General features: G+C 37.8%; 1 protein-coding gene across 21 annotated transcripts in view; it reads right to left on the bottom strand.

The window, feature by feature from the left end:
• NLGN1 (neuroligin 1) overlaps nt 1-14,862 on the bottom strand; it is an 887,833-nt gene that overhangs the window by 371,603 nt on the left and 501,368 nt on the right. The gene's annotated exons all lie outside the window — the stretch shown is intronic.

Below are 14,862 nucleotides of genomic sequence, written 5' to 3' on the forward strand. Positions count from 1 at the left end.
ACAGCTACATTTGATAACGAATTAATTGTTTTTCATATGCACAGGTGCTGGTTACTCCTGAGATGTAGGTCATAAAATTTGAGTCTTTTCCAATAGGAAATCGATTTTCATCGATGTGTTCATGTGTTCTTACAAAGTACCCCTTGAGACCAGAAGAATGCATTTAAAACCTGGCATGCTGAGGTCAGAAGTAAATCCATAATCATGGAATAGAGTTAGCATAGCCAGCTCGAAGATATTCATGTCTGTGATCTTGGTCCTGTTAATATGTTGCTCAAACTAGTCAATCTTAAGAGCTCAAGTCAAACTGAGGGTGTAAATGATTAAAAAAAAAACGATGTCATAATTAATGCTATTTGTAATTGCAGCAATTATTTTAAAAGGCACAAGGATTATACATCGTTCAAAATAAAATCTTGTGCTCCATTCAAGTACAGGCGCATCTTCTAAGGAACACCACCACGCAGAGTATGACACTCTTTTAACTTAAAACCGAGTCCAAACAAAAATCTTGAAACAGTTATTGACTGGAGCCAGTGATCTTTAGTGCTGATCTAGTATTGGTGTGAAGGGCCTGTATCAGGAAACTCAAATCGTTACTCTGTTCACTTGGTGATTTTGCCTTTATTGATTCATGTTTGCTTTAGTCTCTTCCTGTTTCAGTGTCCCTGTGCCTCCGTGCTTTCACTTTTACATAGTAACACAATCCCCTGCCACATACATACCCCACAGATTCTCTACCTTGTACTTGGTCCCAGAGCTTGACGATGTAAGTCTTCATCAAATATACATATATATGTATGTGTGTGTGTATATATTTGTACATATGTATGTGTGTATATATATGTATACATACATACATTCATTAAGACTCGTGTGTGTGTGTGCGTGTGGGTTTCTATTTTCTTCTTTTCCTCCATGCTTCACATGCTTCATTTTCTCCGGGGAAGTATAAGGCTGACCACAAGCCCGGCAGAGCCTATAAGTCTTGCTGGCTTTTGTTTTACAAAAGACTAAATCCTTTGAAGAAGAGGCAAAGGGAATGCGAGAGGTTGTAGTGGGACAGAGGCTTCCTTCAGATTCAATAGTGATTTCTTCAAGGATGTGGGGGAGAGAAGACTTCTGTCACTAAAACAGCAATGGGAACCCAGCCTACGCTAGAGAGTGATAGACCTCAAAGAGAGGTGGCTGTTGGAGTATCTAGGGAGGCAGAACCACAGCCTGAATATGTCAACCACGTATTGTGAGGAAGCACAGAGCAACCAAATTTCATGAGATCACTTTGGCTCATTAAGGAAGATACCAGCTACAACTATACTAGACTAGAGTTTAGTTGTTATTTCCTTCTTTTGAGAACACCATGTAAGTTTCCTGCAGTGCAGTGTGATTTTGACTTAGGGAGAGAACCCTAATAATGACTGACAGAACTTCCATGAAGACCAACAAGATGAATATTCAGTCTATATTTTCAATCTTTCTTAGTATATGTTTTTCTGCTTTAAAACAGCAATACTCTTCAACAGAGACTGGTAAATTAAGAACACCTCATAGTTAGGAGCAGAGCAGTTGAGATAAGAAAGGTATAATAATGAGTCAACCACTTTTATTTGGCAGTTCCTGAGTTCTTCTGCTTGACATACTTTTTGCATGAAGTGAAATGTGGCCTGTCCTTGCCAGAGCAGATAATGGTACCTGGACACTAGCCAGTTTAGCTGGGACATTGAGGGGAAAGCATGTAAGCATTCTCTGAGAGACCTAACCAGCTGCCTCTGTCAATGCCTTCTTCTCTGTCTTCCTCACCCCTTCCTGGGCTGTCAGCACTGAACCTGGCCCTCAATGAACTGCTTGACTGGCACTTAAAAGACTCAGCTAGAAAATCCTGTGTCTCTTAGTTCCTGTGGCCATTAGTTCCAAGTGAAAATGAACTTCTAGTCCTATGGAAAAGACTTATAGCTGCTATTCCCACATGCCAGGGTACCAAACATCTAAATCCTAAATTTGACCACAAATGCATTCTAAAGGCAAACCACAACTTTTAATTAATCTTGCAAACTGCTCTCACTCTCCCACTTTTCTTCCACTTAGCCCCCCCCACCCCTTTTTTTGAGACAGGATCTCACTCTGTCACCCAGGCTGGAGTGCAGTGGTGCAATCTCAGCTCACTGAAACCTCCGCCTCCTGGGCTCAAGTGAGTCTCCTGCCTCAGCCACCTGAGTAGCTGGGATTACAGGCGTGTGCCACCACACCCAGCTAATTTTTGTATTTTAGTAGAGACAGGGTTTCACCAGGTTGGTCAGACTGGTCTCAAACTCCTGACTTCGTGATCCTCCCGCTTGGCCTACCAAAGTGCTAGGATTACAAGGTGTCAGCCACCATCCCCAGCCCACTTACTCTTTCTTTGGTGTGTAATTTAGAATTCTTTTTCACGTGGGTTCTTTCTTCTAAATGTGTTTATGTTTTTCTTTTGAGGCAGTACTGGTCAGGGAATATCAAGAACATGCACAAAAGTGTTTGCAGACTCATGGTTTAGTCAACTTTGCCTCTGCCTCCGATGGACTTGGGGTGAATGAGTATTCTTAAGGGGAAGAGAAAGAGGGATTATAATACATTCTACCTGCTGTTGGGGTTGGTGTAAGCCAGCAAAGGTGCTCTTCTCACCACTCTAACCTCCGTACTGTTTTCTTTCCTTATGTTTTTAATAGAAAGGACAGTGAAGTGGCTTACAGGAGGGATCAATATTAATACAACAATCACTTGTAACCATTCTTTCTGTAGTATTTTCATCCAGCCAGTTATAATCTTCAGACATGTGTCTTTTATATAGTGATAAAATATTACTAAGTCCACAATTTTACTTGTGCTGTTTGTAATACTATCATTTTCATTATATCACAAGATTTCCCCCATAGTCATATTTTTAATCAAAATTTTAAATGATTAGATCATACTTTAATCTGATATATCTCATTTATAAATATAAAGTTTACTAACTCATTTTCTAATTCTAGGCATGCAGATTGTTTCTACAGTTTGTAGAGATGATACTGCACAGAGAAATAGCACATACTGAGAGCTCTGATAGATGCATGGGGCATGTACCAGACACTTAGCACATACGACTTATAATGCTCCTGAACACCATTCAGGGTGGACACTCTCAAGTCTGTTTTACAAATGAGAAAACTCGGAGCTCATAGAGGAAAAATACTTCCCCAAGGGCATTCAGTGAGCAAGTGGCAGAACCCGGATTTGAAATTCATATCTTCCTCCAAATCTCATTCTTTCTCCTCTATGTCATAGAATTATTTCTTTAGTGAGGTTTCCCCAAGATAAAATCCTGAGAGTGGAATTGCTGAATCAAAGAGTGTGACTATCTCTGTTCCTTGTTACTTACCCTTCAATGAAAATAACAGTGAAAAGAGGACAAGAAGAATAATGTGCAAACTTATTGTCTGCCTTCCTTAAAGATCTCATGCTATCTTCAGATCAGAGGGGAACACTGTCAGGCTCCATTTTTTACATTTGAGAAAATTATATGCAGGAGAATTTAGTTACTGGCTTATATTTCATGCAACCAGATTTCTTGTAATCTTATGAAATATGCTAGAGAAAGTTCTGTAAAAAATTTAGCACATTGTAAATAAAACATTATTATTATCCTGAAAGATTTAAATTCTGTTGTTTTCAACTCTATTGGCATAGATAGAATTCTTAGTAAACAGAGGGACACATATTTAATCTGTGAATAAATAAGGGGCCTTTGTGTAACAAAAATTAGAGGGATCCCTTTAGCCAGCATAAAAATAAACTTCGAGGAAACAAAGGGATGCTTTCATGGTTTGAGATACACTATTATTATTATGCCTTTTCAACAAGTATCAATGCTCTCTCTTCCTTTTCACTGCAAACAGTGGAAGCTTTGCTGAACTGACAGTCAGTTAGAGCCAGTCAACAGAAACTGCTTTGGGTCACATGGCACCAAGAACTGTTGTTGCCATCGCAACTGCACTATGATAAATTAGCCTGTCTCCACGAAGTATTTGGTTTGCCTACATGCCCCAGAAGGTGTCGTTTTGATATTCTCCTTGACAGTTTTCAGCTAATCTCCGATTCAACCTTTCATCAGGCTTGCTAACATTGAAATACATTGAAGGAGAGAAAAAGGAAATTAGTATTTTTGACTCATTAGATATGTATGTCAGTGTTTCTGGATGATTACAATATTAAGGAGTATTTTTGCCTTCTCATAAGTTTGATCATTGTGTTAGAGGCTATTCGATATAAGGCAGATTTACTTCACCTCTCAGATACTTACATATTACTGTCATTTAATAATTGAGACAAACTACTAAATTTAGCAAAGCTAGAGAAAAAAATGTAGCTATAATAGCACCGGAGCTTGCAATAGCTTAAACAATTATTTCTCAAAAATTAGTACATTTTTATTGTTCGGGGGATTGCTTTCTTAACAAATTCTCTTTGGATATTATAACAGTTTGTTTTCTTTCTGGAGGCAGAGTGAGTTTAGGAGATTTGTCACAAATTTAATCTCATACTTACATTTAGTGATGTTCATAAATATTGATGTGTGAAATGCAATAAAACGTTGTGATTTCAGATGAAGTACACGAAAACGTAAGGAATAGTTAATAATTAGCAACTATTTAAAGTGCCTTCAGTTTGCAAGGCATTTCAAATAAATCTTTTCCTTTTTACTTTCCAACACCCTCTGATACAGTATCATTCCCATTTTATAGACCAGGAAGAACATTTGGGGAAGATAACAAAATGGCCACAGTTACAATGAGATTAAAACAGGTCATTCTTAAAATCAAGTCTCTCACTCCAAATGGAGATTTTTTTTATGCTACATTATTACCAAAATAGTTTTGTTTCTCTTTTCCTCAGGGAAGCACACGTTTGCTGAGAGCATTATATATTACTTATTAAAATTTAGTAATTTTAGAATTTTAAGAAGTTTAGAATATAGTTGAAAAATTTGCTGTAAAATTTTATTAGATTTTATAAATCTTTTATTTAGATTTATAAAAATCTGTTATCAATCTAAATAAAAGGATACTAGAAATAGGAGCTATATATTCTTATTTTACTTGATATTCTTAGTTTATCCTACATGAGATTAGAAGAGAAGAAAGAGATCACTGTAAAGTAGAATAAAATGGTAGCGAAAGTTCACATTTCAGGCTCAGAATAATCACACGTGTTTCTGGGATGGGTAATGAACACTCACATCCAGTCTGCTGTAGGAAAAGATTGCATTCTTTCCTGTTTTTGTTCTTCAAAGTTCAACTCATTTCCCAAGCTATTCAACAGATAGTACCTGGATAAACAACCCAAGCAGCATCCTCAAAAGGCTTGTTATAACTGCAGAATCTGAAGTCCCACCCCAGTTATGTTGAACCAGAATCTGCATTTTTAGCAGGATCCCAGGTGATTTATGTGCACATTAGTATTTGAGAAGCACTGCATCCTCTGGAACCGCTGCCAGCGATCAGGACGATGAAGAAAGAAACTGAGCATGAACAACCCAGTAATGTCAAGTGCCTGGAATCAAGTTTGAGGAGAGTTTAGGGTTTAATATTACAGACTGCTGGGTTAGCACATCTCTTACACATTGACCTAACATGTCTTCATTCTAAGAAATGTTGTGTGGATTGGTGGCTGAATAGAAGGTGGCCCGTGGCCGGGTACGGTGGCTCAAACCTGTAATCCCAGCACTTTGGGAGGCCGAGGTGGGTGGATCACGAGGTCAAGAGAGCGAGACCCTCCTGGTCAAAATGGTGAGACCCCCGTCTCTACTAAAAGATACAAAAAATTAGCTGGGCATGGTGGCGCGTGCCTGTAATCCCAGCTACTCAGGAGGCTGAGGCAGGAGAATTGCCTGAACCCAAGAGACAGAGGTTGCGGTGATCCAAGATCGCGCCATTGCACTCCAGCCTGGGTAACGAGAGCGAAACTCCGTCTCAAAAAAACACAAAAACAAATGAAGGTGGCCCTTGAGAAGTCCATATTTAAATGTAACCACTGGAAGGTGAGACAACAATATAATCTACCAGCAACCATTAGCTTCTCCAGGCAAATTGATTGCTCAGTGGTGGAAATTGAACAAGTGAGTCTTCATCTCAATTTGTAAGGTCTAGGACACCAGAGACTGTGACTGTGCCTGGCACAGGACACACACAAATCCCTTTTGAATTAAACTTTGTTCAGGGAAAGGCCCAAATGATGAGATGCTTCTGTTTATGAAAGTCCTATGATAAAGGATGATCTGCAGTGTAGGTCCCTGGGGGAAATTTATCACCAGAAAGATGGCTAAGCTCAGGGTTACATTGAAGTTCAAGTTGCTTTTCTCTGCTAGGTGCCAAATGCCATTGTCTGGGCTTTTCTTTATGTCTTAACTGAACCTCTCCTGAAACCAAATTTGGTGTTTGTTGAATCATTCCGCAAGGACTTCCTGACTTCGTGACTGGCTAACAGAATAAAATTCATATGCTAATTATTTCCTTAAAATGAATAATGTTAGTCTTGGGAGACAATGTTTTAGTACAAATGTTTGCTAGTAATGGAAAAATGGTCCATTTTCCACCTCACTGGTAGGAAGAGATACTTTATGATAGTAAAAGACTAATGATGATTCTTAAGACACTGGGTTTAAAGTACTTGAGTCTGGCCAGTTGATGTTATTACATTTCAATATTTAGATAAATTAATAAAGCTAAAAAAACTTTCGCCTGCCAATAGTTCCCATTAAAAATGTTTTTATAGACATTAAAATCATATTAACAGAATTCAAAATGAAAGAAAAATAACTTACTCAATGCCATTATCTCAACAAGCCAAATTATTTTCATTTCTCTCCATTTCCTTCTAGTTGTTTACAAGCAGCATCTATTTTTTAAATGTAATTTCCACAATTACATCAATATTAATTGCCCCTGACTTTGCCAGCCTCACTAGAGTTATAGATGTTGCTACATGTAGGCTATTTCCTGCCTGATTTCATAGTCAACTCTGCACTAGACAGACTTTAAAACCAGCATAAGAGTCAGGGGCAGTGGCTCACGCCTGTAATCCGAGCACTTTGGGAGGCCGATCACAAGGTCAGGAGTTCAAGACCAGACTGGCCAACATGGTGAAACCCCATCTCTACTAAAAAATACAAAAATTAGCTGGGCATGGTGGCTCGTGCCTGTAATCCCAGCTACTTGGGAGGCTGAGGTAGGAGAATTACTTGAACCGGGATCTGGGAGGCAGAGGTTGCAGTGAGCCAAGATTGCGCCACTGCACTCCAGCTTGAGCTACAGAGTGAGACTCTAACTCAGAATAAATAAATAAATAAACCAGCATAGGTAGTGCTGTTATATCAGTGAGTGTGGGCTGATGGGGGTAGAAATTACTATGTTGCCCATTAAATATTTAGGCTGTTTAAAATTTTAAATATAATAAACAACTCTGAGCTTTTCTTATACAGTTTTTCTCTAATTTCCAGTTTTATAAAGATAACTCACCACAAGTGAGATTGTGAGGTTTGAAAACGCAAACATTTCTGTGAGGCTATTTAAAGATATTGTAAACATTACTTTCAGAAAGCATCCATTTTTTTACTCCATCACTAAGAATTAAAGGTAGCGGTGGGAGGTTGGTCTCGGTAAGTTGCAAAAACTCTCCAGGTAGTACTCATGCACAATTCCGGGCTAAGAACCACTAGATGTGTGATGTTTTTACTGCCATCAAACTAGCCTAGGTATTATCATTTAAATATACATATAGCTCCAATTTTGTTGGTATAAATGGTCCCTTATTTTTGCCTTATTTTTAGAGTTTTAACTAACATGCAGTTATCAATATTTCTATAAAAGTTGTCTTGTTATGAAGACCTTTTCAAGCATTTATTACGTTTACTAATTAAAGAGAGGCTGAGTAACGTGGACTTCCCTTTCTTTTCTTTTGTATTTTGTTTAAAGATTGGGTCTCACTATGTTACCCATGCTGGAGTATAGTAGCTAATTGTAGGCATGATTATAGCACACTGCAGCCTGGAACTCAAGCTCAAGTGATCCTCCTGTGTCAGCTTCTTGAGTAGCTGGAATTACAGGTGCACCTACCATGCCTGGCTAAGATTTTTAATATTTAATTTAAAAAGGGAGACAGGAGGGAAATAAATACAGAGTTATAGAAAAAGTAGATTTGAAATAGCCTAAAGAATCAGCTACTATTTTGCCTCCATCATGGGAAAGATGAAAAATGTAGTAACAACTGTATCACAAATTCGTTTGCAAAAATGTGATAGGTTGACTAGATAGATGACAGCACAGTGCTATTCTGGAATTTGTAAGGGCAAGGGTGATATCTCTTTCATATTCCCAGAGACTATCGCAAAGTAGGTACACAATAAGGGTCATAAGGCATTGAGTTTTATCAACTATTAATATAAATAATCCATTAGTTTATCAGAATCTTACTAAGGTCCAAAGTAGAAGAGATCAGATTTCAGTAGAGTAAGATATACATACAGTAGGTGAATGGGACAGGGAGGAGAATGGATGGAAAAAATAAAAGAGCAATACAATTGAGTGCAAAGAGCACGTAGGCTTAGGCACCAGATAAACCTGGATTCAAATTCTGACTGTGGTACCAACTTAGGTGTGTGATGCTAAACACATCACTTAAATTCTACAGCTTCCTAACCTACCAATCTTCAGTAACTGGTGAATAAATACTCGCTGTCTTTCCCCTTGAAATTAAAGGTAATTTATTGGTTAAGTTGCCTTACTTTCCTCAACTGGAAAACAATAGTATTAAAATCCATTGCCCTTGTGTGTGTTCTCACTCCAAGAGTTCTTTAATTCCACATTCTGTGTCCACAGTGGAGCTCAATCTCCTTAGTACGTCACAGAAATACATCATCCGTGATTACATTTCAGGGACCACCCACAAGCTAATGAAAGAGATTTTTATTTCTGTTAGATAACAGTTGTCAGAACCCCACAAATCCTACCATTTTGCTTCAAGTGAAGGCTGCGCCCTGAGGCTTCTTTTATAGTTATAGAGGCAAACCTGCTGTGGAAAGTGGGACTGGATCCGTGTCTTCTGTTATTTTTACCAAACATTTCTGTGCTTGCTTGAAATGCCCCAAGTGATGTATTTCTTATCACATCCATCGTCTCTGGCAGGTCTCTAAACATAAATCACAGCCAGATCCAACAGGCCGACGTATGCTCAAGGGAGGGCCATACGAGAGGTCTGTCTTCTCTCTTAAAGATTTAGGATGGTGCTAGACCAGGAAAGGGAAATGTCAGGAACGCATTCCATTATTCCTTTCCCTTGTCTGTGGAATATATTCCTGATGGACCAGAGCTCACTCTCAGTGAATGAGCTTGAAGTCTGGAAGTCCTTCTTAACATATGGCTTTAAGAGGGCAGTACAAATTGGGATTGGAAGTTAATATGGACTCTTTGGCTCTCCTCACTCTAGAGTCTTTTTAACAACTCAGGTGAAGTTGCAAACTTAAACTGTGTAAAATAAGAAAACAAATAACAAGTTTTCAGTGTCATTCATCTGTAACAAGTTAACCAAAATTGGAATCTGAAGGACTAGACCTCTGGCAGATCCAAGACCTGCCTAGCAGGATGAACCTGCTATGGGATAGTCCACTTGGGAAAGAGAAAGAGAACTTAGCTTTGGTGTGACACAGAATTCTATGCAGATGAATAACACTGTAAATGTCTGGAAAAGTTTAGTGTGAGGAAAAGATTTGTGAAGTAAACAGTGGACAGGTCAGAAAAGGCACTGCGTGTTGTGTTAGGAATTTATCCCAGGGAAATGGGGATAGCATTGATGGACTTTGTGCAGGACAATGGCCTTATTAGACCAGCTCAGCAGTAATTCAGGAGAAAGAGTGGTGACTGGATCTAAGGAAAAGAGATTAGTGTGGGGAGAAGGGGATGATCAGGAGAGAGAACAGAACAGACTCGGCTACTGACTGAATGAAGGCAAGCAGACAGGGAGATGCTGAAATTGTTACCAACTCTTTGCACCAGGCAGGTAGCCAGAACATTATCATCAGGAGGATTCACAGAGGTTTAAAACCCCAGGAAACCAGAGAGAGGAACTTTCTAGAAATTCTGATTAGATTCTCACCTCAAGAAGAGGGCAGAAGCAGCAGCATCAGTCTCTTTACGGGACTGGGAAGCCAGGGCAGGTTGGTCCTCTCACTGGGAACACTGCAGTATCACCAGCCTTGTGTAATCAGTGTGTGCTATTGTAAGCTTTTCCTTTACTTACCTGAAAATAACTTGCTCTTGTTCTGTATCTGTCTGCATTTTCTGTCAAATCTTATCACCATCACTTTGTTGACCAGCAAGCAGAATCATAAATGCAAACATATCTTTGCATGGTCAGAGCTGTTCTAAGGTATTCCCTCTTAGAAACAGAAGTGGCCCAGAAAAGAAATATCCGTGTCTCTTTTCCTGAAATTCTGAAGACATTAGGATGGGTATTTCCTTCAAGATATTATTCCATATCCTCCTCCAACTGCCATACTGCAATGGAAACATTCAATGTGCCTATTTGTCACACATTCTTGCTTGTGTACTTGAAACTAAAAGAAAAGAAAAAGCACTTTACTTTCACATATACCCAAAAGTATATTCCATTTAGGTGAAAAAAAAGAGAGAAAAATCAAGCGAAATAGTAGGAGATAAAAGTTAAAAAGAGAGAAGCCAGGACAAAGAGATTCTAACCCCTGGACCCTGGAAATATCTTCTTGTCTTCTTTGTCTTTCTAGGGCTAGCACAATGCCTTAAGTGTAACAAGACAATGAGTAAGTTTCTACTAAACTGAAATTGGAAAGGGGAAAGGAAGAGATAAAAGAAGAGATCAAAAAATGAGAAAGGGAGATATTTACATCATACCTCTTTTATTTTAAAGAGGCCATGCAATAATGAAACGAAAGGAATCCAAAATAATTTATATGCAAACCAAAAGCCACTGAGAGCTTTTTCCAAAAAATATAATAAAATTGGCAGCCCACAGTCGTATAAGTTAAATCTATTACAAAGTTCTTAAAAGTTTAAATTGTACTGTCATACAGAAGTCCTTCAAAATTTCTTAGAAAAGTAAACCTCTACTTCAAAAGTAAACTTTGTAGCTGCTTGGAAATGGAAAAAAAAAAAAAAAAAAGAAGAGCCTTCAGAGTCTATTCTTGGGGAAAAAAAGACTACAAGTATTTTAAAGCCAACTTCTAGAGGGCACATCAGGATTTGAAAGGATGTAATAAAAGATCTCCTTACAGCTCCCTGAAATATATGACAATATTTCAAGGAATTTGGCTGAGACTGACACCAACTTTCATGTGAGACTTTAAAATAGAAGACTAACTGTCCCAGCTTTCAGCAATCGCTTCGTTGTTTCAGGAGGCCCTCCATCGCTCCTTGCCGGCAGGTATACGTTCCTATCATCTCTTCTATATTCTGTACCTAGAGCACAGCTACCTTGATGTGTAGACCTGGCCTCAGCAATAGATAATTCTCACTTTTTAATCACCTCTTCACAATCTGCAGCTGCCATCTGTCCCCTCTAGTACCAAATAGGTAAATACAGTAGAATAGAACTTCACTTGTTAAATAAATGAGAGAAACATCTTTATGTTTTACATAAATATATCTCAAACAAAGTGCAAAGATTAAATTATCTTTACCATGCAAAAAATCTTCAACATAGCACATTATACGACCACAGGTAAAAGCATCGTCACCTGTACACACTGTCTTAACTCTGAGTACTCCATTTCTATCACTTCATTTCAGTCCGTAGCCGAGTCTGTTCTGTTCTCTGTCCTGATCATCCTCTTCTCCCCATGCTAATCTCTTTTCCTTAGATCCAATCACCACTCTTTCTCCAGGATTACTGCTGAGCTGGTCTAATAAGGCCATTACCCTGCAAAAAGTCCATCAGTGCTATCCCTTTTTCCCCGGGATAAATTCCTAACAGAACATGCAATGCCTTTTCTGACCTGTCCACTGTTTACTTCACAAATCTTTTCCTCACACTAAACTTTTCTGGACATTTACAGTGCTATTCATCTGCATAGAATGCCGTGCCACACCAAAGCTAAGTTACGTGGTAAGGCCCCACATTCCTGTAGCATTTTTTACAGCAGTAAACACACGGTACTCTTATTTGTGTTTATCTGTTTTACCCCAGGAGACCTCTTTAATACAAGTACCAAGCCTTGCTTTGGTGCTCTTTTCCCAGCATTAAAAGAGTGCCTGGGACACAGTAGTTCACAAAACACATTTTTGCTAAATGGATGCTCCTAGTATCATCTCTAGACTTAATGCTGTGGGCTCGCAGAATAGTTATAGTCTCATATAATTATAATCATGTTTTCTCTCGGCCCAGAAATAAGCCAAAATTCACAATTCCATGACTACTCTATTATTATCTCCAAGTAATAAAAAAGAATAAGACTATAAATTCTGTTGAAATAACCACAATCAAATATTAACATACAGTTGCCAGAGGCTTGTCAACTTAAAAAAAACTGGGTTGAGTAGCCACAGGTTACTCAAAGTTCATGTGTAGTAATAAATGTAACCTTAAGTTATTCCATATTGTGGAGAGAAAGTCTATGTAAGAGTAACCATCATGAAATGTTGCTACATGAAATCAGGTTGACCTATAACTTGGTAATATTACATTTTTTACATCCTTACATAAACTCTCTTAAAAATCATATTTTTTGTGTCAAACATCAGCTCTTTCTATGTCAATTTTGAAATCCTCACCAGTTGAGGAAGTAAGTAAAGACATAGGCCAGACGTGTATGTATTCCCATGGAGAGGTCAAGGCAACAGACAGAAGCTGTGACCTCTAAGTGAACTCATTTCCTTTTAATGGATCTTATTCAGGAAGAGTAGGAAAACTATGAGATCTGGACAAGGTGAAGAAAAAATATTCAAGCTGAAAGAAGTTAGGAGTATGAGATATGGCAGAGTGGAGGAAACTAAAATTTCTTCAAGGTTTCCTGAAAAAGTATGAGCACTGATTTGGATAATCAAATAATATTCTGTCAAGGGCTATCTGTGTAGGGAACCAAATTTTGGATGCCAAGCAAACTACTACTAATAAAATCCACATCAGAAGCTCCAATCATCAGTTTTAATACTAGCTCACCATTAAAATGACTTAAATATAAAAGCTGTATTTTAGACAAGCAAAATGTATCTGAAGTCTCAATATATACTGTGTAATGTTGTGAGACAAATGGCTGACTCTGACACAGCAACTGCAGTACGTCCTTTCAATTCAGCTCAGAGTTCTTGAAGGGCAGTGCAGTGATTCTCAGAGCAAATCAATAAAATTCAACAGCATTTTAAGGCCTATTCTCGAAAAAGAAATTAAATCTTCTGTGTAAATTCAGATCGTTTGCCAATAAAGTTTCCAAAATGAAATTATCAAATCCAGATGTCTTGAGTACCACAAAGACAGATCTTACTATTTCATATTTCAGTTTTGCAAAATGGAATCCTTTATCATTTTGTATGGAATCTCAGAAATAAGGATCACACACACCGAAGTCTTACATATAGAATATGCAAATCCTGAATAAGCAAAATAAGAAATACTCTTTAGTGGCAGCTAACAAATGGAATAAATTCCAAAATGAGACTGTAAACAGACTTAAGTGTAATTTTATATTATCCAAATCTAATATGTAATAGAGAGAAATGCCAAGCCACTGTTTTTTAAATACACACATACACAACCAAAAAAATCATACTAGTTTTTCAAATATTCTGTTTTTATTTGTATTTTTTAAGTTACTGGTTTCAGAAACATGTCTATGTATTAATTACACTCCTCATCTCCTCCCCCAACCATAGTGGGTTACATGCACATGCACATATTAAGGAGTGCATATATATATATATATATATATATATATATATATGTGAATTCCCAATGTATTCATAATCTCAACTCCATGTCAAACACTAGCAGAGAAATTCTTTTGGAAGTTGAGAAAAAATAAATCTATATTCTAGATTTTATAGGCCAAATGACATTAAAAAATATTCTTTAAATTAGATCATCAAAAAAGTTCTAAGACTATTCTTAGGTGCTTTTCTTGACCTCTATGGTATTTTCTTAAACAGTAGTTCCGAAAGACATGAATTTAAAATCAGAAGACTTGGCCTTAAACATGGCTACATTAGTTATCACTTTTGTGACCTTGAAAAAGTCATTTCATAATTACTAGTTTTCTTTCCTGCCAGGTCAGTATAATAACACATGATCCCCTACCAGAGATTCTATCAGGGTAAAATGTTGAACAAATGATAATTAAGCCTGAGTTGTTTTACTGACATCCTAGGATTACTCTACTGGTGAAAATAAATTTTGCCCCATCCCAGTGTTAATAGGTCTCTCTCTCTGGATCTTTGTACATTGCATGACTGCCTTCCCTGAAAGTCTGAAGAACTCAAAGTCATTTGATTTTTCAACAGATAATCTTAAGTAAATCTTGCCTGTTAAAAATTAGAAGTTAAATTCCCCTTTTCTCTGCTCCCATACTTATGAAAACCTAAAAAGAACTGAGATGGAAACAGAATTATTCAAAATCATATTTAGCAAACTTGTATAAGAAAAGTAATTAAAGGAGGGGAAGGCAGATCCAAGATGGCCAAATAGAAACAGCTCTGGAGTGCAGTTACCAGAGAGATCAATGCAGAGGGTGAGTGATCACTGCATTTCCAAACGAGTTATTACTGCCCACAGACCAGGAGATTCCAGGGCTGAAAAATGCTACAAGTTTCCAGCATGGCTGTTTCAGCCAGT

This window comes from Callithrix jacchus, chromosome 17 (genome assembly GCF_049354715.1).
Source record: "Callithrix jacchus isolate 240 chromosome 17, calJac240_pri, whole genome shotgun sequence".
Lineage (NCBI taxonomy): Eukaryota > Metazoa > Chordata > Mammalia > Primates > Cebidae > Callithrix > Callithrix jacchus.